Below are 23,680 nucleotides of genomic sequence, written 5' to 3'. Positions count from 1 at the left end.
GGGGTTTTTTGTTTGGTTTGATTTGTTTGTTTGTTTTTTTAACCTTTTTATTTTTTCTTTTTTTAAAGACCCTTATAAGAAATATAATTCTGATAAATGTATGGTATCCTAGGTTGCAAGAGATGGAATGCTTTCTGTCCTATCCTTTCCACTAGGTTAATGTGGGTGGTTTTTTAAGTGACCAAAGGTAATGGTGAATATGAACCTTTTCCTTGGAATGCTCTTAGTGCTTTGAATGGAGATACCTCAGTTCCTCCGTGCCTGGCATTTTACAATTATTGTTGGTCCTACTGAGAGGGGGGAAAAAGACTTCTCTTGAGCAGACTGTGCACATGGACTTGTGTGCAGGATCAACCTCATTAATTCAACAAGTATCTGTCTTTTCTTTAACCCAAAATGGGAATCTTCTGATTCCTGACTGGGTTACTGAATCCCATAATTGCATCCCATAATTGCAGCTTATATTTTTCTCATTGTTTAAGGCACTTGATCTTCCCTTTGGGCCTCCCCTGACATGCTTGGCCCTGCTCACCAGTCTGTAGTAGAAGATTTGTGAATCTCCTGATGGTGACAGGCTTAAGGTGACATGACACTTCCCACGTGCACCAAAAAAGCACGTGTATTTCTGTACTTCAGTTTTCCTGAGCACCTGTTGGCTTTGGTGAGAAATTACTTATCCAGTAAATTTAAAAAGAAAATTAAAATAGTTGATAATTTAGAATCAGCATGTCTCCCCATTTCCCTTTTCTAAAGGGAAAAGGGGAGACATGCTGATTCCTTCAGGAGAGAAGAAACTTTTTTTCAAGTCTAGGTGTCCAAAGTTTACTTAAACTTTCTTTCACACAAAAGGCATTCTGTTCTACATGATTGTGTCTACCTGGAAATAAAGTATTTTGGTAGAAGTAATTTATGCTTGATTTGAAACAATTTCTGAAAAGAAGTTTGGTTTTAGAAAATTATTTCACCCCTTCAATTTATTATTTTGGTGTAGAAACGAAGGTAAAAATAATTTGTGAATGCAATTTCCTTGAGAGGGCTTGAGTTTCTGCATTCCTTTGCTTTTCTCTGTGTTTTTCCAGCCCGGCCATACGACTGAATGTTTGAATATTGTAGTGTCAACAGCTCCTTGTATTTTCACTTGATACAGTTGAGCAAAAATTTTGACATTCAGCTGAAATGTTTGAGGAGCCATTACCAGCATAATTCTGCTTCTTAAGTAAATCTCATCTCAGTGCTTGAAATCTAAATGGATTAATATTTTTAATGTCTTGTTTACAATGCTGCCTATGAAAGCCTGTATTTGTCTACTTGCCAGCCTTCCTTCTTGGCCAGGAACCATTCTGGCGTAAATCTCAACGCTGGGCTCCCATCCATTTTCCTTGAGTCTCTCTCTGGTTCCCTCCCTTTTCCTCAGGGGCTCTCTGGAAGATTGTCAGAAGGGCTTTAATTTCTTGAGCAAGTCAGCTTTTTTTGACTCCTAAATATTTCTGCCCCAGCCCTGAATTTCAGACTTTGCCAGCCAACCGCAGATGGCTTGCCCCAGTGGTGTTACAAAAAAATACATACGTTCTCTGGTTTTGCTGAAAACAAACCTAAAAACAAACCAGTGTTAGCTTTGGAAGGGGGCAGAAAAAGATGCTTAAGAAAAAAGACGCTTATGTGGTGTGTGTGTGGGACTTGCCAGGGTGCTCAGCAGTCATGCTGGAGTAAAGGTGAGCCAGTAGGTAATTCCTAATGTAGATTGTATCCACTATAGCGTCCTATACCATTTATACATTTTACCAGCAGAGCCATACTAGCTAGGAATGCCCCAAATTTTACTAAAATTGAAAAAAACCGCAGATATGACCATTATGGTGGCACTGGTTTAGCTGTGATTGCTGACTGTATTGCTGAGTGTCTTCAGGGATAGGAGGAGTCTTTGAGGAGAGTCTGGGGACTTGGCAAGTGCGGCATAAGCCCAAGTGCTAAAGCAGCAAGCAGGTTAGTAGAGAGTAGAAAACAGGGGTGTATGATATCAGACTACATTGCAGTAAAATTATGCAGCTGCAGGTATGGTGAACCCTCTTCTGAGCAGGCCAGCAAATCCTCACTAGTGGTTATTTTGATATGTGATACTCTGATGCTAATCTAAGGAGTTGAATGCGAAACCAAAGAAACCCCAGCAACAATGAGAGCCCTTAGCTGAGCAAGGAGCTCTTGGCAGTTCCTCTGCCTTCCTAGAAACAGAGAGTGAGCACGAGCTCATGCAGTGACAGGATGCAAGGTTCCTGGAGAGGTGTGGACAGTGGGTCCGTGCGTGGTGCCCTGACTCAGGTACATGTGGAAGGAAGAGGTGGTGTCCCCACACTACAATACTGGGACTGGTAATCAAACAGCTCCCCAAAGCAACAACAATTTCTGCTTGGTCTGGCTTGAGGTGGGGGTTTTCTGCCCAGTCTGGCATTAGAGGGGAGTGCAGTGGAGTGGCAGCCCTGGAGCAGAGTCTGGCCAGACACTCGTTTTGCCAGCCTGCCCCTGCCCTTGGAAGAGTGGGAGTCACTCTGACCCCATGGTGGAGGAGAATCCATATTGCCCTTGCCATCAGTACAGTGCTGGTCTGTCTCCTGCCTGTGCTTCCACTCAGCTCCAGCCTCATGGGAAGAGTCCCCTGCACTGGAGGTGAAGATAGACGGTGTGAGTGAGAGGAGCCAGCCAAAGCCCTGCGTGCCTGCCCATGAGACACAGGTGGGGGCCAGCTGCACCCCAGGAATGAGTGAGTGAGGGAGTGAATGCATGTGTGTGCGTGTAAGATGCTGATTTCCAAGGAGATTTTAATTTCTGGTTCTTAACATGCCATTTATTTTTGAAAACACGGTATTACTCAAAATGAGATAGGTTGATGAGCCACAATAATCTTGACAATCTTTCATTATAGATATCTGAAGGAATATGAGCTTTCTTAATGTTTTATAGACTAGTGTGTCTGGCTCTGAGAAATTATAAAGGAAATATAAATTGCAGGGATAAAGAAAAGGGAAATATGGATTTAATATATGAAGCAGCGAAGTATTTGGCTACCCTTTATCATTTATTGATCATTCTCTCTGCTGTTCAGAAATTATTTGGAGTCAAGGATTCTCAGATTTTTTTTTTTTTTTAAATCTCATTGTCTGTCTCAGACATCAGGCTTACAAGATGAATGTACAAACATGAGTGTGTGAGTCAGGAATCATGTCAGTGGAGGTGGCTGTGTGAGCAAGGCTGTAGGTAAACAGAAATAAAGTTAATTGGCACTTTTCTTGTATGCACGGGCAGCTGAAGTCCTTTTCACTGGAAGAAATTTTCTTTTCCCATTATCCTTCAACATTCTCTTGGAGGAATTGTCTCAAGGGAAGTGAGTGAGTCAGAAAATATGCCAAGTTCATGTCATGGCTGTTTCGGCGTTTCTTTCTCTTGCTGGCCTCCAGGAGCTTTATTGGCAAGTGTTTTTAAAGGAAATATTGGCACAGGAAGGCCTTATTGTTTATGTCATGAAAGTCTCTTGGCTTCTTCTGCCTTGTTATTTTCTCCCTTAAATGGGGAAATTAGGAGTGGGGGGACTGAGAAAGGAAAAGAGGAGAGAAGCAGAAACTATTGACGGTTGCTACCAAAACTCTTCCCCCTACATCAGGATGTATCTTGGTGAGTCCTCTCTTTGCTTTTTCTCTGTTGCTGCTTTTCAGGGTTTGCTACAGCTGGTAAATGGGTTTCTAAATGCACAAGTCTCCTTTTTATGCTTTTCAAGATGTGGCACTTAGAGAGTTTTTTGAAAGAAGCCAGCAGTTTTCTGCTGGACTCTCCTCTGCCAGAACGGGGCAGGGAGAGGCAAATTCAGAGCCCAGCCAGGGTCAGATCACTGCTGCCTTCTCACATGCAGATCTGAGCTCTGTGATGGGCTGTGGAGGACATTTCATTAAATTCTTTTTAGTTCTGTGTAAGGTTTGCATACAAAATACAATGTGATTTACAGGAAAAAAAATCAAATCCGTATGTTCTGCTGAGCAGATGCAGCGGGTACAGAGAGAAACAATAGTGAGATGGTGCATGGTCAGAAATGTTGCTTGTTAAAAACCAAAGCAGAAAGCAAAAGCATTCCATCAAATGTGTATTCATTCTTAAAAAAAAATAGCAAACCAACAAACTACCCCCCTCCCTCTACCTAAACTTACTCATATGCACTCAGGCAATTTTGGCATAACATAAAAGCACACAAAAAAAGAATTATGTCCAGTGCAGCAATAAAAATTGCTCTAACCTATTACCCTCAAATTAGGTGAGAGTTGGAAAGTCTCTGAGGATACTATTAAAGAATTAAATATTAACATTTCAAAGAATGTTTCAGTATTTAATTTTTTTTTTATTTGGAAAGTAAAAAGTTAACTCTCCTTGTGATACGTCATGGCAGAAATTCTGTTTCTAAACCAGGTTTGTTTTTATCTATGATATTTGCCTCTCTGATATTTGTGTATGCAGCTCAAAGATCTAGGATAAAAAATTCTTTCAGGTTAATGTAACAAAGGTATGCATTGATGTACAAAAAAAGCATAACCCTATTTCTTTTGGATTTGTTACCACAGAAAAAGAAATGTAAAGCAAATGCCTATTTTTGTGAGCTAAACAGAGAAAATGACATCTAAACCACTTTTCTTTGTATCCATTTAAACTAAAGATTGTCTGTGGAATTAAATATCTATTTCAAGGCTGTGATGCAGTTTTTGTGATGTCTCTTCAAACACTAAGTATTTGTTGGTACATAATAATTCTTTTTATTGTGGCATCTTCCTTGCATTTTGGTGATGCCTTTTTGGAATGCTCTTTTTCAAAGGAAAGAGACATGATTAATCTTGGCTCTTTAAACCTATATTGTTTCACTTTTCAATTCTTTCATGTTCTTTTGTTTTCTCACCTACCTATTTGCAGCATCTGTGCAAAATTCTGTAAGTGCATAACAGTTTAATTTGTGGAAGCTTTTCCCTTCCCCCCTCTGCTTCCAGCTTTGTACTTGATTTGTACAAACCTTGCTTCTACTTTCTTTAAAAATGTATATACAATTGAAGGTTAGTTCAAAGTTCTCGTGGAACATGCATTTCTAGACCTGAATATTCTTAGAGCTTGGTATTTTTTCAGATTTGGGATCTTGCTCAGCCTGTTACAGGAAAAGTAACTGCCTGCCAACATTAGAATCCAGAGAACAGGAACCTGGATTTTGCTTGGAAAACATCTTTAGGAAAGGTGGCTGTGGCTTTTATATTCCTGCCTTCAAGTGTTTTTACCAAGACTGAGCCATAAGAATTATATTGTAAAATGATAGTTAGAAAACCAGGAAAAAAATACCCCTTCTAGCAGCACTAGCATATTTTGTTTATAATTCATTTGTATGAATATGAATCTGTAACAAAGTAATTACTTAAAAGGATATCATAGTTTCATAGAGAATGTTGCAAGTGAGCAATTTTCACTTTGTTGTAATTGCTATCTAGAGTGAACCATAATCTTTTTCTGTTTTTTTTTTTTTCTGTGTGTACATATACCCATATCTATAAATATATTTGAATAGTTATATCAAAAGATAGGCATGGTAATACTTATGGTAATATCACCATGGATTTTTCTTCTATGTAAGGAATCCTACATTTGTCAGTTCAAGCAGACAGAAACCTTTGTGCTGTGTTTTTTGTGTCTCATGTCATAACACGAGAGAAAACAAACCATAAAACTGGGTGTGAATAACTGTACTTTGGCCTGTGTTTGCTATCCACTTTACCAGACAGCCAAAATTCTTTAGACATGGCAGTAAAAGCTCAATATTAAATCATCAGCCCATATCTGCTGCTCCAGTGTCAGGTACACTGTGACAATATTACTTTATTATTATGCTGGAGCACCGAGTAAAATCACCTGTTTCCTTAGGGACTTCCATTGGAGATGTATTTCTCCTCTATGCCCTGAAACTTTAAGGTCTCTTCTGAGCTAGGAAGCCCCCAATTTGGGCTACTCCATTGGTATTAGGCTTGTTGGTTTCCTTAGCAATGAACTGTAGGAAAGCTACATTCTCCAAGATCTTCCTCCTCTCTCCCACAGCTCCATTAATTTTTGTTGCATTGAAGAAATAGAAGAAGATAAAAGTTGGATATGGCTGATAACAGTCTTGTAAAATCAATTTCCATAATTCAGAACTTTTAATTTTTTTGACAGCCGGACTGTCACATGCGTGTAGAGAGCTGATCAGGATGAGCGTTCTCAAACCACAGCTACAGTTCAGTGCTTCAGCATGAAATGAATGAGAACAGGGAGTCAATTATAATTTAGGATTGTGCTGTTCCTCATGCAGGCTAAACAGCCTGGCTTAACTTGAAGAGGTCAAAATTCACAGGTCTACTCAATTCTTCAGGGGAGGCAATGATTTGGGTAAAAATCATGATCCAGTTATAATCTACTTGAATTTCCATAAGTTATTAATAGGGTTCTTTCCTGAAGGCTTATAAAGAATTAAAGCTCCTGTGCACTGAAAGGGAAACTCTTGTAGTGAATTAATAGCAGGTTAAAAGTTAGGAAGCAATAGGGAGTAAATCATCAAGTTTTACAGTGGGGGAATCCTGTAAGGCATCAATCCAACATAAGGAAAAGGGCTTAATATTGAAGTAATAAAGCCTGATGGTGGTGCTTTAGTCAGCTGGGAAGAATTGTACAAGGATTTGACAGTATTGGGTGTGACTGAGCAATATGTTGGCAGAGGGAATTCAGTCACAATAAATGTTAATATTTTTAAAAGGAGAAGAATTGCAATCACAATGGACTTATGACCACTTAGGGAAAAGGTGCTGGTGTCTAATAGATTTTTTATAAAGGTAACAGCTGAATGTGCATCATAAGTCAAAAGCAAACATTGCAAATTTTTAGGAAGGGGACAGAGAAAAATGTCATATTCTCCATGTTTTACTCTACATAGGACTGCATCCAAGTAACGTGGTCTTTGTTCTGACCTGTTAGATTTTCATGTCTGTAGTGTTAAAACATGTATAACAGCACAGTATTTTCCATTCTCAGATGCATCTTTTTCTGACATGATCTAAAAACCCTATAATACGAAGAACAAGTGAAGATAGACTAATGCCTACCAATGTTGTAGCACTTTGATAGAAGCATCTAGCAGTTTCTTACTAGTAATTAAGAAAGGAAAACACTGAGAGCATATCTGAAAAATAAAAGGAGTGAAGGCTGTATGAAATTTTAAGCTGGGAAAAACTACAAATGTAAACAGCTTTATGGTGAACAGAAGCCCTCCTTAATAAATAAAGATAGTTCATCTAGGGACTTTGCTGTAACAAGCCTGTCTTCCATAATGTTTTATTCTGGAATGGGTTAGTGCCAAAGGACTTTTTGATTGTGTGGATTCAGATGTATGTACATATAACTGCTGTACCCATCAAATCCTCTATTTATTCCAGAGCAATTTTACCCAGCAAAACTTATACCTGTTAGGTACTAAGCACCAGTATTGTGGCCATAAATATGCAAAATTAACCACTTTGCCAGGTACTTTCCACGTACAATAACTGCTACATATTTTGTATATATTTCAATTGTTCTCTTGGTTACAAACTTGCACATGAAGTATGGGATGCATACTGCATGTAATGATTTCTACTTTTCCCTCCCCATCCATCTGAAGATCTCAGAGATTAAAGAGAAGAAAAATATTCTAATCATGCATTCAAGAAAGTCATTGGTCTTTGGATCATTTTACTTATGGTTTTATATAATGTTGAAATTTCACAATTTCTGACAAAAAAAAAAATTACAAAATTCTTTTTCACCTGCAAAAGGCTTGAGATTACACTGACCAGACTGCTCTTCAGAATTACATAGGTGTATTCAAACAGCTTAAAAGATTATTATCGTTGCTTCCCTGATTAAAAAAAGAAAAAAAAGAAGAAAAAAAATTATGCTAATGTTGTTCTAGGATTCATCTAATATGTACTTAGAAGTAATTTTACAGTTTACACAAGTTTAAATAGAAAAAGATTAAAATTAAAAGCAGAAAACCCGATGGATAATCAAATGTGTTTCTTCACAGAAAAAGTAATGCAAAGATTTCTACTATATAAATAGACTCTGCATAATGACAGAAAATGTTACTTCTACATTGCTTAATTTCTCATATTTCTCCCTGGCATTTTGAATCCTGCATTAGTCTGTAGAACAGATTCAAAATATCAGAGGTAAAACAAAAAGCCAAACTTTGTCTTCAGGATGTAGTTTCACTAACTTGATTGGGCATTACTCAGAGCAGATCCATTTTTAGCATATTGCAATTTGCATACTGACCTTTTCTGCACTGTGAATGAAAATGATGCTGTGATGTGTTGATGAGTCCTGTAAAATAATGTTTAAGATTTCATTTAACTATATTGTTTGATGAACAATAATGACATCTACTCTATTATAATAATAAAATTGTCCATTACAATAAAAAAATAAATCTAGATTACTTCCAGATAGCTGAAAAAGATGATCTTACAAAGCTAAGCTTTGTTTTCAGAAATGCTCACTGACATTTTCTGTCTTTGGTAGCTCTCAGTAAAATGCAGAACTGTTGAAAGTTTAACAGTCTTATGCAGGATGGATGTAGACATCAGGTCTGAATTGGGGGAATGTGTACATTTGCATGTGTGCATATGCTGATGATAATAGTTCGGAAAATTGTCACCTCAAAACTTCAGCCAGAGCAGCTACTCCAGGTGAGCTACGTAAATGGATGCTTTTATTTCTCTTCCAGTGGGATCACTGCACAATTTAATATAAACTGAAAGCAGACTTACTTCAGGGAGAATAATCTGGAATAGTTAATGTGTAGATTGCCCTAAGTAATGACTGCAAAATATGTGCATAATTACTTCAACCTGCTGAGGTCCCAGGTGCAGCACCTGCTCCAGTTTAGTACTGTAGGAGAGAAAGTGAGCAACAGGAGACTGTCTAGACAGGAATATCAAGAAATACCAAGGGCATGGGAAGCTTGAGTTCTAAGTAAGGTTTTAGCAAAGCACAGCTGCTTAGTTTTGTGAAAAGGTGATTGGGAAGACCACGATAACAGTTCTCATGAAATGGATATAAGTTAGCTGTGAAGAAAAGCCAGCATTGGTTGTGGATCTAGCAGGACACTGACACTTGTGTCTACAGTAAGAGAACCCTGTGCTGGGAAAAACACTCAAAAGAAAGGAAGAGATGAGCAATAATACAAGACGTTGCCTAGGGTAGGTGTGGTGTTTGAAGCTGGCATAAATGGGACTGGGTGTGCAGGAGAGACACACCAACTGACAGATCTCTCTTTGTCACATCTGGTGAGGTGCTCACTTTGTCTCAGGTGAGACATGCTATAGCAGTCCTAATAGGTAACCTCTAGTATACCAGAATTTATATAAACCCCTAGAAGATGAAGCTCCTTTTGATCATTGCTGTCCTTCACTACTTCACCCTGCACTTATGCCAATCCTGCTCACAAATTACAGCAGTGAGTCTGTATGAACAGAAGGAGTAAATCCACTGCTGGACTGGAGCTGATCCTGCATTGAAAGAACAAACTTTTAATTGTTGAAATGCTAAAAGCCTGTTGAATGCTGCAGTTAATTTCTTAATGCATGGCTTTAGGATGTTTCATTTCTACACAGAAATTGGGAAAATAGATGCAGATTGTACTGTTTCAGAGAGGTCATTCTGTGTTTAACTTTCAGCTACATGTCTTGAAAAAAGGAAGCAAACTTTCCATCCTTCACACTCCAGTGTTCATTCTGAATGACGTTTAATGTACAGCCTACTTGGCACCTCCTTTAATTAGCACTTGCTGCTTTTCTTCTTCTGAAGACAATTGTGATAGTGGCAGACTTCATGTCTTTATTGACAGCAAGATGGGAAAGGCTCCTGTAACTTCTGTAACTGATGGGCTGAGACAGTCTGGGTGCCCGTAGCTCCTAATGAGCAGCGCATGACACGGTGCAGAGTATTGGCAGGATTAACGAGCCCCGATTTCCTGACCAGCACACTGCCTTGTCATAGCAGCATAGAGAAGGAGCCAGAGAGCATTAGCACTTAGTCTGCAATGTACTTTTGTACTGATGGGAAAATCCTCTGCAACCAGCTGCAGGAATAGATGTGAACAAATCTTCAGGTTTCTATTTGCAAAGGAGGATTTGTGCAAGTGGTTGGGGACTGATGATTGTTATCAGACTGAAGCCCTGAAGTGGGAATCTGCCATTGACCTTGTTTTGGGAAAATATTCCCATACAGGAAAACAGATCAGAATACGCTCCCCTCCAAAACTGTTCCCAGTTCTCTTGGCAGCATGAAAGGGTGTTTTTTCTTTGTTGAAGTCCCTGTTAATAATTTTCTGACATCTTTAACAACGTGCTCCATTTCAACAAGAAAACATTATCACATAAGCACCCTGAATTAAATAATACTAATTCTGATGTTTTCTAATCAATAGATTCCTGCTAAGTTTTCCTCTGTAATGAAATTTTTTTTTACATGCCTTAGTTTGGAAAGCTAATGACACTTGCAATGCTTTCTGACTAAGACTTTGCAAACACCTGATTTTCTTCTGAAGGTTCTGATTTTGTGATACAGACACTTCTAAGGAAGTGTAATCTTTTGGGCAATCTTGAGATTGTGAGGATGCAGAGACACTCACTTGAATTGAATCATATATTATAACCATTCAACTCATAATTTGGCATCTAAAGTGCTTAAAAACACCCACTGATTTCTTATATTTCCTGACTCTTAAGGAAGAGCAGAAAGATGAATTGTTAGGAGGCTGTATGAAGTGGGATGAAAGAAGCCTAACAAATTGAGTATGTGCTTTACCTTACCTTCCTTCAAGGAGAGGAGCAACTGCACATGGGAGAGACCAGAGACTTCATTTGAGATCAAAAAGCTAAGTGCTGTACAGGACTCCTGTGTAGGTAAATACATGAAGGGACTGTTTTGTGACCCATATTTCTCAGACTGAAGGTTATTTCTGGCTTAATTCTTGGTGTTCTATATTGCTTTTACACACAAACCCCTTCCAGCTGCCCATAATGAGACATGCCTTGGAGAGGAATGCAATCAAAGTCTTACCCCTGAGCTGCTGAGTTAGGGCTGACTGTACTCAGTTCTGGAGCCAGGCAAGTTGTATCCCTCCGTGTCTCCCAAAACCAGGAGGAAATGCCTGATACACAACAGAGCAGGCTGGCAGCACTGAGGCTTTCTTATTTCTGCCTGTCATCTTGTTTGATTTGATCTCTGACTGTGACTCTCCTTGGTAGGTAGGTATGTAGGTAGGTAGGTAGAATTAGCCAGTGTGGGTCTCCCAGCAGCCCTGATGAAGCTGTTTCCCTTTATTCACAAAATATTTAAATATTCCTTGAAAACACAGAAAAAAAATTATCAGTCTTTTCTGGGAGAAATCTGTGCAGTATGGAACTAAATTCAGTTTGGAGATGTCTTACATGGATTTAGAAAACAAAACAAGACAAAACAAAATATCCACCAGCTGTGAAAAAGTACTGAGAGAAGCAAGCATTGCCCAGCATCAAGTGAGGGTTCATTCAGTGAGTATGTAAAAATGTAGATTTCTTCTGATGATTTACATGGTAGTACTAATTTTGTAAGACAGAAGAATATTTCAGAAATTGGCTGTCCAGCTCCAGAGCAGCTGATACTTATAAACAATGGGTTATAAACACTGGTGAAATTTCATCAGAAAGCCTTGATCTCAGGCAGTGCATCTGAGTTGTGAGACGGTGCACCAGTGAGGGCTGTGGAATTGCAAATGAGCACCGCGCTCCTCTTCTCCTGGGTGGTGTAGGCAGCTTTCTGCTCCAGGCTGCTGCCTACCTTGCCTGCTGCCTTGAGCTATCTCTGCTTTTCCATGAAAGAATATAAGCAGTGGGTAGAGAAAAATTCTCTCAAGTGAAATGGGAACAGGATCAGGATCAGACTGCTTGTTGGTTTGTTTTTTTTTTTTGGTTTTGCAAAGTCAAAGTATTTCAGGTGAATGTCATCTTCATTCAACCACCTGAAACAGGGAACTGATGATCATTGTAAAGAGGGTTTCACTTGAGATCATTCTTGTGTACAGCTGCAAAATATTATATGTGGGCCTCAAATAAAATCTGAGTGTTACAGCAAAGACCAAGAGAACTGTGATTACCACTGCCTAAGAATTAGGAAAGTCATCTGCCCATATATATATTCATCATGATTTTTTAAAAATAAAATTAGTGCAAGTTCTTTCTGATTTAATTATTTTAAAATTTGTTGGGAATTTCAATAGCTCGTAATTAAGAAAAAAAATAGTTTTACTTGCATGTCAGAAGTTTTCCCCCTGAGCAATAACAACAAAAAAGGCATACAGGTTATTTTGTTACTTACCTTGTAAATGTGATTTTTGGCACTGCAGGTAGGTTGATCTACTTCCAGACTTGGCTATTTCAGTGCTGAACAAATCCTAACAAACAGAACTTTTTGTTTAGCAGCTTAAAATCTTCTTCCTATTAACAAACACACTGTATAAAATACTGGTCTTCTGTAGAGAGCATTAATAAAAGAATGTATGGTACTGTGAAATATTCTAGTAGCTAAACCAAGCAAGAAATATGCTGGCAATGACTAACATCCCAAATCTCAGATTCTTCCCAGGAGTGCCTGGATTCTCTGGTATTATGCCGCTCTTTGTGCAATTGTTTGCATTTTGTAGGATTGAATAGTGCTTTTGCTCAGTTGTAAATGTGCTGTGAATGCAAGTGGACATTTTTCAGTGGTTATTCAGAGACATTCAGACACTGTGTCTGAAAATTTGAACAGGTTTTAATAAAAAAAACTTGTAATTAATAAGAGTTAATATATTTAGTGATGTTTCTGGGTTTATATCTACTGTAGTTGTCTTGGTGTGGAAGCAATCAGATTTCTTTCTGCAGGCTGGTCTCTGGATTTTATTAAGTCTTCTCCTTAATGAACAAGCCTTTTTTTTTTTCTTGTTGTCTAGCTCTCTTTGAGTGTTGTAGAACCCCCTTTTGTTTTTAAGGATAATGACTCTCATATATGATTTCTTTTTGTTCTGTGGCATCTCACTTCAGAATTTGAACTAAACTTCAGAAGCACAGCTAGCACCCAAAAGACAGAACATCTGTCTGCTGGAAAACTAAGCCTTAGTTATTTCGACATCAGTAGTTTACATTCTTAGTGGGGGTACTTGGATTTGATATCTGTGAGGATAATACACTATATACTCTTTTTAAGGATAATTTGTGCAGTATCTAAAGGCACTAATACTTATAGGAAAATTTTGTCTGTATGAAATAAACTGAAAAGAGATCTAAGGGTTATTTTAGAAAAGCACCAGGGAAAAAAACAATTTGGAAGGAAGATATTTTGCCTAGTTTTCTAGCTAAGTCCCTATTGTCCCCAAAATAATGCTTTCAATGTTAGAATGCAATAATTTCATATAGCATTTTTGCAAAGAAATGGGCAATTCAGTTTCATTACCTGCTCTACCACTTACTGAATTTGAAGACATTAACTCCTTCTTTTGGACTAGGCAAGCAGTGAAATGACTTCAGATGATTTTTTTCCAGCATGCATATGTTGTGTAGAGACATCTAAAAATAATCATCCCCTCCTAGCTGGTGAAATTATCCTGGCAAAGCCCCTAATACATACGAAGCTATGCCAATGGAAAAGTGCTGCCGCCTTTATCAATTTAGCTGATGCCATTTCGGGGAGATGACGCAGTGTTGGTGGGAGAGGGTTTCCTTCTGCTGGTGTGCATGTGAGGAGAAGGTCAGGAAGAGGCTGATGCTGTCAGGCTTGGTACATGCACCACCACAACAACACGGAATGCTCGATCCGTCCGCCTTGGATGTTCCGCTGTGCCCATCCCACTCAGTCCTGCTGAGTGAGCCAGCAGGTCAGCACACATGATGTGCTCAGAACAACAGGCTTGATTGGCTGTTCCAATTTGGGACAACAGGTTGCAGTACTCAAGTGCACCCCCACCTCATCGTTACCCCCAAATGGCCCTGGTTAACATCATCTGTGTCTGCTGTTACTACTTCTGCCATTTCTTGATCCTCCTTTTTGCTGCCCTCGTACCTCTTTTCTCCACTCCAGTCTCCTCCCCAATAAACAACCCACCCTTAATTGCTTTTTTCCCACCTTAATCCCATTTCTTCCACATCCATCTCACCCTTGTAAACCTGGCCCCAGATGACAGGATTGGTCCTGATGGCCCCGAGTGGCTGTACACCTCAGCAGGTCCTCTGCCCTCCTCCTTCCCTGTCTGTGGCACTCGGCCATCTCTTGCCAAGCTCCCATCGGTGAAATCATTGAAGCCTGCATAAAGACTTCAGGAGTGACAGTCCCAGTAGACTTTATAGAGCCAGCTCAATGGAAATGAGTGCAAATGAAGAAGTACAGAATTTGGCATGAGAAGCTCTTCTTTGTGTCCTAATCCCTTGCTAGAGGAACATGGTACAAAATAGCTGACGTCAGTAGAAAGACTCCCTTGGCTTTGTAGGCCTTCCAGCAGAACCTTATCTTTTCTCTTACTATCTTAATGCTGGCAGGATGACTAGTACAGACAGATATCCTAAAGCTGACAATGACATCTTAAATCTGTCATAAAGGATCGAGCAGAATACTTATTTCTACAGCTGAGCAGATTTTTCATTAATTATAGCCCGTTATTCTACAAAAAAGTGCAAGGATGAATAAAACCAAAATTAAGAAATACTTGTAAAACATAGCAAAATGATATATCATTGAAAAAAAGATAACTGGAAGAGATACACATATTTTAGCTATAGCTGTGGACCACAATACCTGAGAAATAAAGCCTATTGGGGTTATGAAATTCCAGCAAATTGATGTTAGTTTGTTCAGGAGAGATGTCTGTGTTATTAAGGCATTTCTAATGATCCAGTGCTGTCAAATTCCAGTACTCAGGAACTGTGAATCAGGCCATTACTGCCAACTCTGCTATTTCATGCTGAATTTTTAAGAATTTTTTTTTATTTTATTGTCTGTATGTAGTAAAGGACAGCATTTATAGTCCACTGTCCCCTGTAGCTTCTGTGCCACTTCAGAAAATGCTGATAGTATACCAGTCTCCTTTTTGAGAGACCTACAAAGATGGTTTAAAAAAAAAAAAGCCTGGTTTAAAAACACATCTCATCCTGTTTCTTAAGTCTTCTTTTTCTATAATTTGGATAGGATACCTCAAAGAAAATTCTATTTTTAAGTCATTATAAATAACTTCTTATGTAAGATTCTCCAACAACTTCACAGATACTAAAAAATAAGCCCTTTCTAGAAGCTGGTACATTTTGTGCTTCCCATATAAGCAAACTGCTTTGTCATTTAGACCAAAGTATCTTAGTGGATGGCAGACCATTAAAATAAATCTGAGGATCCTGAAATAAATCTGGGGATCCTGTTCTGATAAAGTTTTCCTGCAGCGGGTTGCAGATACCTTCCACAAACAATATGAGGTGTTCTCTCATTCTGTCAATATCTTTGGGGTTTTTCTAATTAATCTGTATGTTTTTCATAGTAGAGATATTCCATTTTGAATTGCACAAAATAACAGAATCCTCCATGCTGTATTTTTTTTTCCACAGAAATTTCACTATGAGCTATTGCAATCTCCACATGTTGTATCTTGGCACAAAAGACTACCTCTGCTTCTGGTTTGCACCATTAACTATCAGATTGGCTGCTCACTGTGTTTATAGGATACAACAAGAAATAGCCTGTTAAATCTGGCTGGTTGGTACAACTGATGTTGAATCATTCTGCTCCTGTGTTCTCACATCGTACAGAGAACAAAATCCCATAAAACTAATAAGCTGTAAAACAGAATTAAAGTCAAAGGCAAAGAATATGCCCAAGTGTTGTTAATAAATTGAGAATAACTTTCCTGAAGTCTAAAATAGTAAACACTGAGAGTACACTAGAAGTGGATTCTGTAAAACTGTTTTGAAGTAAAAAATGCATGCCAAGCACATATGATATTAATAATAGCAGTTCTGATGGCTTATCTGTAGATCTTACTGGCATACTGTTGGAACTGAAGTGAGTATTATCATCTCCACCTTATGGATGAGGAAGCTGGGTAACCGTAAGAATAAACTTTCAACACAGAACATGAGGCAGTGCTGATTCCAGTTCCCGTTGCAACTCCCTAACTTTAATTATTTTTCTGTGAGCTTCTATTGTTTCTCTTCATTATACAGAACTTGTTCTTTCAGCACAAGGTAATTTGGATAACACTGAATGTAGATTAGATCCATCTATAAATACTTAGGAAACTTATTAATTCTAAAATTTCTGTGATAGATTAGCTCCTTCCCATCACTGGATGGGAAAATGCCCACATCCTTAATTTACACTGGTGTTGCTTTTCACACTTAATATTTTTCTGCTTGAGACACTAAAAGGCAACAGGAAAAGAATGTCTCTGATGCTTATTTTAGCATGATTCCAGATAAGCCTGGTGGGAAGCATGTGGAATATCATTTCTAAGATCATGTATTTCCACTGTTCTTTTTAATATCCATGTGATGCTGCTGAGATAAATCATGGGAAGCCTCAGTATCAGCAATACAAGGATGATTTCCCATTCTGCTTCTCCTAATTGATTGAGGGCGTAAAAACTGTCTCTGAGTGTCTGGCTAAAATCAAACTGCATATTAGTTAAATAGAAATGGTGCTAAATGAAGGACTGATATCTACTGAAAAAGTAGCGATTTCTATCTTGTCTTGTGCTTGGGACTCATTTTGCTTGTGGCTTCTCCCTTGACTCTCTTTGGCTTCTTTGTTGTCTTTATTTTCAGAGCAATCTTTCCTGAGATAAGCAGCAAAAATTCATCTGGTAATTTGACTTGGGTAATCCTCACATTTGTATCTTCCATCCCTTACCACTGCAGTGTGTTAAAGTAGAGCTTTAACCAGGAAACTCTTCAGTTCCTTGGAACTGCTCTGTTGTGGCACTTCTGGGAGCACTCCCTGCTTTATCACTGTCTTGCCCCTGGCACTCCATACCAGGTGGGATTCAGCATCTTCCTGCTAACCTTTGAAGCTATCTCTGCTGGGTGTCTTAAAACAAAGTTTTCCTTGAATGGTGATTGCCCCTGCTTGCAGCTATGTTCTTCAAGGATCTGTTTGCTTGTCAGGCAGCAGATGCACAGGAGTGCACAGGAGCAGCACACAGAGATGGAGTCATCAGGGCCATGGCTTTGGCATTTGGTAGGGGAGCCCCTCAGGAATGAAATGCAACATCCAGTTTTGCTGTTGCACAGCTACACAAAGAAGATGTGAAATTAGAACAGAAGGAGAGATTGAGATTAAGATTAATTAGAAAATTGGAAAGGAGGAGACAGGAGAGAATTATGTATTAAAGAAAATCCTGGCTCATCCCACTGACTCAGGAGAGCAAAGAAACTCAGATTGATACCTTGATGTTACCTCAGTCACATAGCCATCATGAAACACTCTAGTAATGAGAGTTTAATGAACTTAATAAAAGGGGTGGATAAGATTTCTGCATGTGATTTTTGGTGTGCTTTCTGGGAAAAGTGTACCTGCTCATACAAGGGTTTTGCTTTGGACACTGGGAGGATGCTGCTTCCATACTGACCTCTCTCTGCCCTTTTAAGACCCTGAATTTCACTGCTTTGATAAATACATGCTCTAAGTCATAAATAGGGGTTGAATGCAGACAACAGTGAAACTGTTAAGATCTGAGCCAACTACTGACAAACCAGGGAAAGCAAAACAGCTTCAGATGTGCAACTCACAACTCAGGGGAAGCAGGCTGAACAGGCCTTACAATTGAATTTCTCCTGCTTGATTTTTTCCATTCTTTCCTTCCAGAGGCTTGGATTCCTTCTGGGTTGTCTCCAGCATGGACCTATGCCTCTGTGCACCTTCAAGCAGGCTACCCTTAAAGCTGTCATTTCTTTCAGTGGTTTGGCTTTCTCTATCATTCTAAGCTTCTAGAACAAAAGCCTCATCATCTCAGGATAGGTTCAATATAGATCTATTTATGATGGGTCATATTAAAGCATGTTCAGAATCAGCTGTTAGAAATACCTTTCTGAGTCTTACTGCACTTCTGTTGCTGCATCTTTGATTCTTTACCTTTGATAAGCAAATGCAAGCTTTCTGAATGTATTCTCACTCTCTGTACAGAAGGTACATCTATTTGTGGAGCTTTTCATGGCTTCTCTCTGACAGGCTTTGCTGTCCCTGAAGGCCATCCAAAAGCTCCTTGTTAAAAAATTAATTCTCCTGTTCTCATTCACATCATTCTGCAGCCCCTCATGTTCCTCCTCTGTACCTGTGAGCTGTCTCAGAGTGGGAGTGCCATCACAGCAAATGCAAGGATGGGGTGTTCTGCCCAGGAGTGGCACAAAGACTGGCGGGTGGCGAGGTGACCTTGCCAGGCATGCTACCTGTGGAGGTGTGGAGCTACTGAGATCAGCAAGGAGGGTGTCAAGGTGAAAGCAGTAGCATTCAAAATGCTGCACCAGAATCTTCCAGCCATGTCTTGGTAGCCTGTAGGTGAAGGTAAAATACATAGATGACATAGTAAACTGAAGAGGTCAATTGCAGCTTCCTCACTGTTCAGAAAGATTGTCCTTTGGATGGGTTACTGTAGGTCTTATTCAGGTGTGCTCCATTAGCTACTTTATTTATTCTGTTATTTTATTCATTTTACTCCTGATTTCATACACTTGCTTTTTCCTGATAGAAACAGAGAAGAAAAGATTTAATGTCTAGGCTGGTCTTGGATTTTAGTGTTGTTAACAAATTTTCAGAACTAAGTTTGTGTGTCAAGTTCAGCTAGCTAACTCTGTCAGCTAAGTCTTTCCTGCGTGTGGTCTTTATTATTTATTTGGCCTACTGTTAAGTTTAGGTAACTTAGCGTGGACTTGGGTTCTTCCTGGAAATGTATTCTCATTAGTACTAGATTCATGGCTTTACTTAGTGCTAAAGGGAAGACTGACTTTACCAATTCATACTGTCATTCTCCAGAATATATAACTAGCACTTTTTAGTGCCTTTCTTCAGTGTATAAGGATCTAAGCACAAAAAGAGTTATAATGAATTACATTGTCTTTAGGGTTGGTTTTTTTTTTCCACAGTGCAAGTGCAAGACTTACAATCTTCAAAGGTGTTTCGGAAAGCTTCAGAAATAATTAACAATTAAAAAGTAATTTCAAAGCACAGAGTCATAAATACCCTAGTTTATTACAAAAGACATCAACCCATGCTGTGTTCCTCTGGTGTGCCGTTTTATGAGACAGGGTGAACCTCATCTCCCTCCCCTTGCCTTCAAGCAGCTGTGGTCTCCTGGTGCCAGATGTGGTGGTCACCAGCCACTTCACAGGGATAATTCAGCTCACCAACCCAGCACAAAACTTACCCAGCAAAAAGTGGATATTTTCTGCAGAGTCAGTGAAGCGAGTCAGGTCATGCAAGGGGTAGAAGGGGGCTGTGCTACAGAAAACAAAATCTTTTATGTCTGTCCTCATTAAACATTATGCCTATCCTTAAAGCTATCACCAGTTTTTATAGTGTTTTGCATGAAGATTTTTAATGGGTTGAGTGTTAGCCTCATATTTAAAACTCCCTGTGTCCCATGTGTTAGGCCTTCTTTATTCTCTTTATTGAGATTTGGCTGTTAATATATAGCTGTGTTGCATTTCAAAGAGTTTTGCTATACAGCAAAGTAAGCATTGTGGTATTGGCATTTTCTAGAACTATTAGCATAATTATTCCTTTACTAAAAATTATTTCAAGCAACAAATTAATGCCCAATGTGATCTACATACTAGGAATAAAAAATGCCCTCCTGTATTTGCAGTTAACTTTTATCCATTAGAAATATGCCACTAGACATTAAAATCAAATCACCTAAGGAAAGCAGCTTAACTCCTCTTTATCTTCAGCAACTTCAGCAGTTTTGCAGAGCCACCTGTAACTCAGAGTGGTTGAACAGCTCCCCACTCATGACCCTGTACAGCCATACCAGGAACTAAATAAACCCTACTTACTAGCAATTAAAGTGATTTAATTTAAAACACACTGACAGATGCATAATGGGTTAATTAGAAAATAAGTAATTAGCAAATAGGATGGAAAAGGTTAAAAGGTTGTGGACTTTTGTTGTTTGCTTGGGAGAGATAGCAAAATCATCAGTGATTAAACTTTTTCTTTTAATTTCTGGGCTTAATTCTATTATTGTTTGCTGTAAATGAGGCAGCAAACAAGAAGAGAGGGCTAAAAAAATAAGAAGAAATCACTGTTTTATCAGACATACTGAAAGGCCATTGTTAACACTTAGACTATGTGATTTATTTCCAGTCTGCACAGAAAAGCAGGCACACATCTATGATGTTTGTACTTAATATCAGTATGTATACATCTTCTGAGAAGAAGGAGTTGTCCTCTCCTCTCTGCACTGGGCCCCCAGTGAGGTCATGAAAAAGGGTATAAGACGTGATAGAGATTAGAACACACTTCTTAGGAAACTCTGCCTGCCTTAAAGATTAAATCAGTGAATTACTTAGTTGGGAATATGCTGTAATGTGTTTGCTCTCAAAAAAAAAAAAATAAAAAGGAATAGACTTTGAATACAGTAACTTCTGAGCTGTGGAAATCCTCAGCTGAAATCCAGTTAACTACATGCAGTGCTGATTATACAGACAAAGCCATTACAGAGGGTACAAGCAATTTTCTGTTTAAAGAAAAAAGCGAAATAAGAGCTTCTACTTCATTTTCACAAGTATTATTCCTTCTCTCCATGACTTTTGTCTGCCCGAAACCAGAAGCAAATGGGCATTTAGATAGTTTTAATACAGTCATATTTTATGACCACTAGCTTATTGCCAGGAAACTTGAAACTTTTTATTTATTTATAATAATTATAAATGTATTGATGTATCTATGAAACATGTGGTTTGTATTTTGAAATTTCAGGGAGAATGTTTGCAGAAAGCCTTCTCCAGCGTGAGTCTAATTTTTACTGAAGTCATTGAATTTTTTCTTTTGAAAAATAAGCTTTTGGGTGAACCTCAGAAATAGCAATATAAAGTTTTCCATTTCAAAATATCAATTAAAACCAGGCATGATTTTTTCTTTTTAAATATAGCTGCCTGGTAACCTAATTATATGTCCACCAGTAACCATTAGCATAATTTGACCAAATTTCACATAGCAGTCACATTCTTCCATCGTTCCTTGCTCTCTTTTGAATGTGGCTATCCCTGTGTTCACTGCCTCATCACTTCACCAAGCCATAGTTAACTCTCAACAGATATCTGTCAGTCCATCCTCATAATCATTTAACTTTACATGTTTTTCCCTCCCTTTCTATTAGTCATACTTTTTTGTGTCTCTGGTATGCCTTAAGGGATGTTTTCTGCTTTACTGCTTGATATAAAGCCTGAACCTACACATCCAGAGATGCCTTGTCCTCTTTTGGTGTGTGTCACACTGTCATCAACCCTCTGGTGCTCTTTACCCTTGAGCCACTTCTGAATGGCAGGCAAAGGCTCCAGGTCTGCCAGTTTGACTTGTGGAAAGGATCTTGCACAGATTCTAGCTAGACTTTATTCACCCACCACGGTTCTTGCTGGCTAGGGATACAGATTTTAGAAAACAACTACTTTTTCTGGTCAGTTACTTTGATTTTGTTGAAAATCAACTCTTTCAAAATTCTTTTCCAATTATAATTGAGTTTAAGCCATATATTTCATGTCTGGAATCTGCGTCAAACGTTTCAGAATTCGGTGGTTTGGCAATTCAGATATCAGTTTTTAGGAAAAATAGAATCAAATTTGGAAACTCATCAAGTTACACAATAGACAAAACCCATGACGCTAAATCCATAGCTGTAAAAGCATCTCTCATTTTGTTATCCAAATGGATAATAATGTTATCCAAGGTTTTCTTTAAACTTCTATATATTTGCACACTCTAATACAAAGCTTGCAATACAGATAACAATTTTTCATTTAGATTTGTCTTTTCATTTTAGAATTTATTATTTTCAACTAAGTGGTGACTTTCTGAAGCTCTGGTTAAGAAAAGCAGAAAGCCTAAAGCTGAATTAATTCTGCTGTTCATATCTGAATCCCTGAAAATGGCTCAAACAAATGCCAGTACCAATCTTTAGGGTAATACTTATCCCTATTCAGAGTGACATTTGTAGATTAGAACATACTCATTTCTGCTTCACTGATTTTTTAGGCACAGCATATGCATATATAAGATGCATTGACAAAATGCATTCCTGTTAACAAGATTCATCCAGGTACCTCCCCTCTTGACATTTAGAAAATATTCTTTTTCTTTATCTATTCCACCGTAAGGGGGGAAAGTCACCGGTTTCAAGGAAAGTCTTTGAATTTTATTTTCCTGGGGATTAACTAACATCACTCAGATGCAGAGTAGGTAGGTAATTCAAGACAGCATCTAATATACACTTCTAAGTGAGTAATAAGAGAAATTAGCTTCGAAGATAAACTGTCCCCTGTTGAAATTTCAGGGAGAGCTAATGTTTCCTGAGTCAACAGAACAAAACAGACAAACAAGGAAAGTTTAATGTCAAAGCTGTTGTCTGAATGGAACACCTATGTACTGGAGAAAGAACACAAAAGCCATGAAGTATCTCAAAAAACCACAAAATTACCACTGGAATTAGAGATCTTTTTTATAAACCTTCCCCCCTCTCCCCCTTTGCTTTTCTATCATTCTTGGCCCTCCAGGATCCTTGCTCAACTGGATATTTATTCCAGTTGGTACAGATTTTTGTGAATTAAGGCTTAAATCTTTAATGATAGAAACATCACTTAATTCACAGTTACAGATCAGCAACTCTTTGGCAAAGCTGGCTAGCTCACACAGTAACGCTTCAAGGTAAGAAAATCACTTAGGGCAATAGAAGCCTGGTTATCAGAATAGTGGCTGAACAGGGCTGTCTGCAGTTCTGTGCTCCTCTCATGCCCTCCTGTGTACACATGTAGTAGGTCAAAGCAAAGTGCTGGAGAGCTGACATTTCTGCTCGGGGATGAAGTAAAGCGAAGAGAAGGCTGCAGCCCATTATGCTAACCTAGTGTTAAGCTGAATGTAAGTAGATTTCTTAGAGCCTTTACATCTTAGGGGCAGTCAGCAGCTTCAGATCATAATAATAAGTGATTTGAGATACTCTGGAAATGAGATAACATTACTCATTTCTGTAAGTACAGGGCAAGAGGAGAATTACATACTCCATTTTCTGCTTGATGCCCAGGTGGTTTAAAGGTAATATTACAGTCTCCATCTGTGTTTTTTCAATGATACTTATGAAACTGCCTTTCTAATCTGTTCAGGCTGCTGGGAGACCAACAGACATGCTATAATTCTGTTTCTTTTTGCCTGTGAAGAAATGCATTATTATTATATTTTCCATGCATAATAATTCATTATTATATTTTCCACTTATAAAAAGATCTATTTACGCCAGTGCAGTAAGACATTAAGTTTTGATGAAATCATAAAAACAACTTTTATCTTGGTTCTGTCTTGCATTACTTTTTTTTTTTTTTTGTAGCTATATTCAAATCAACAGCTT

General features: G+C 38.5%; 1 protein-coding gene across 10 annotated transcripts in view; it reads left to right on the top strand.

The window, feature by feature from the left end:
- Positions 1-23,680, top strand: part of THRB (thyroid hormone receptor beta) — a 169,520-nt gene that overhangs the window by 89,235 nt on the left and 56,605 nt on the right. The window contains exon 1 of one of the 10 annotated variants that reach the window (XM_077176791.1): positions 3,645-3,663. The exons of the other annotated variants lie outside the window; for them this stretch is intronic. The gene's annotated coding sequence lies outside the window, so the exon portion shown is untranslated. Of the gene's footprint in view, positions 1-3,644; positions 3,664-23,680 lie in introns of those variants that run through there. 10 annotated transcript variants of the gene reach the window in all.

This window comes from Agelaius phoeniceus, chromosome 1, assembly GCF_051311805.1.
Source record: "Agelaius phoeniceus isolate bAgePho1 chromosome 1, bAgePho1.hap1, whole genome shotgun sequence".
NCBI lineage: Eukaryota > Metazoa > Chordata > Aves > Passeriformes > Icteridae > Agelaius > Agelaius phoeniceus.
Note: the sequence above shows the minus strand (reverse complement) of the source record. Positions and strands in the feature narration are given on the sequence as shown.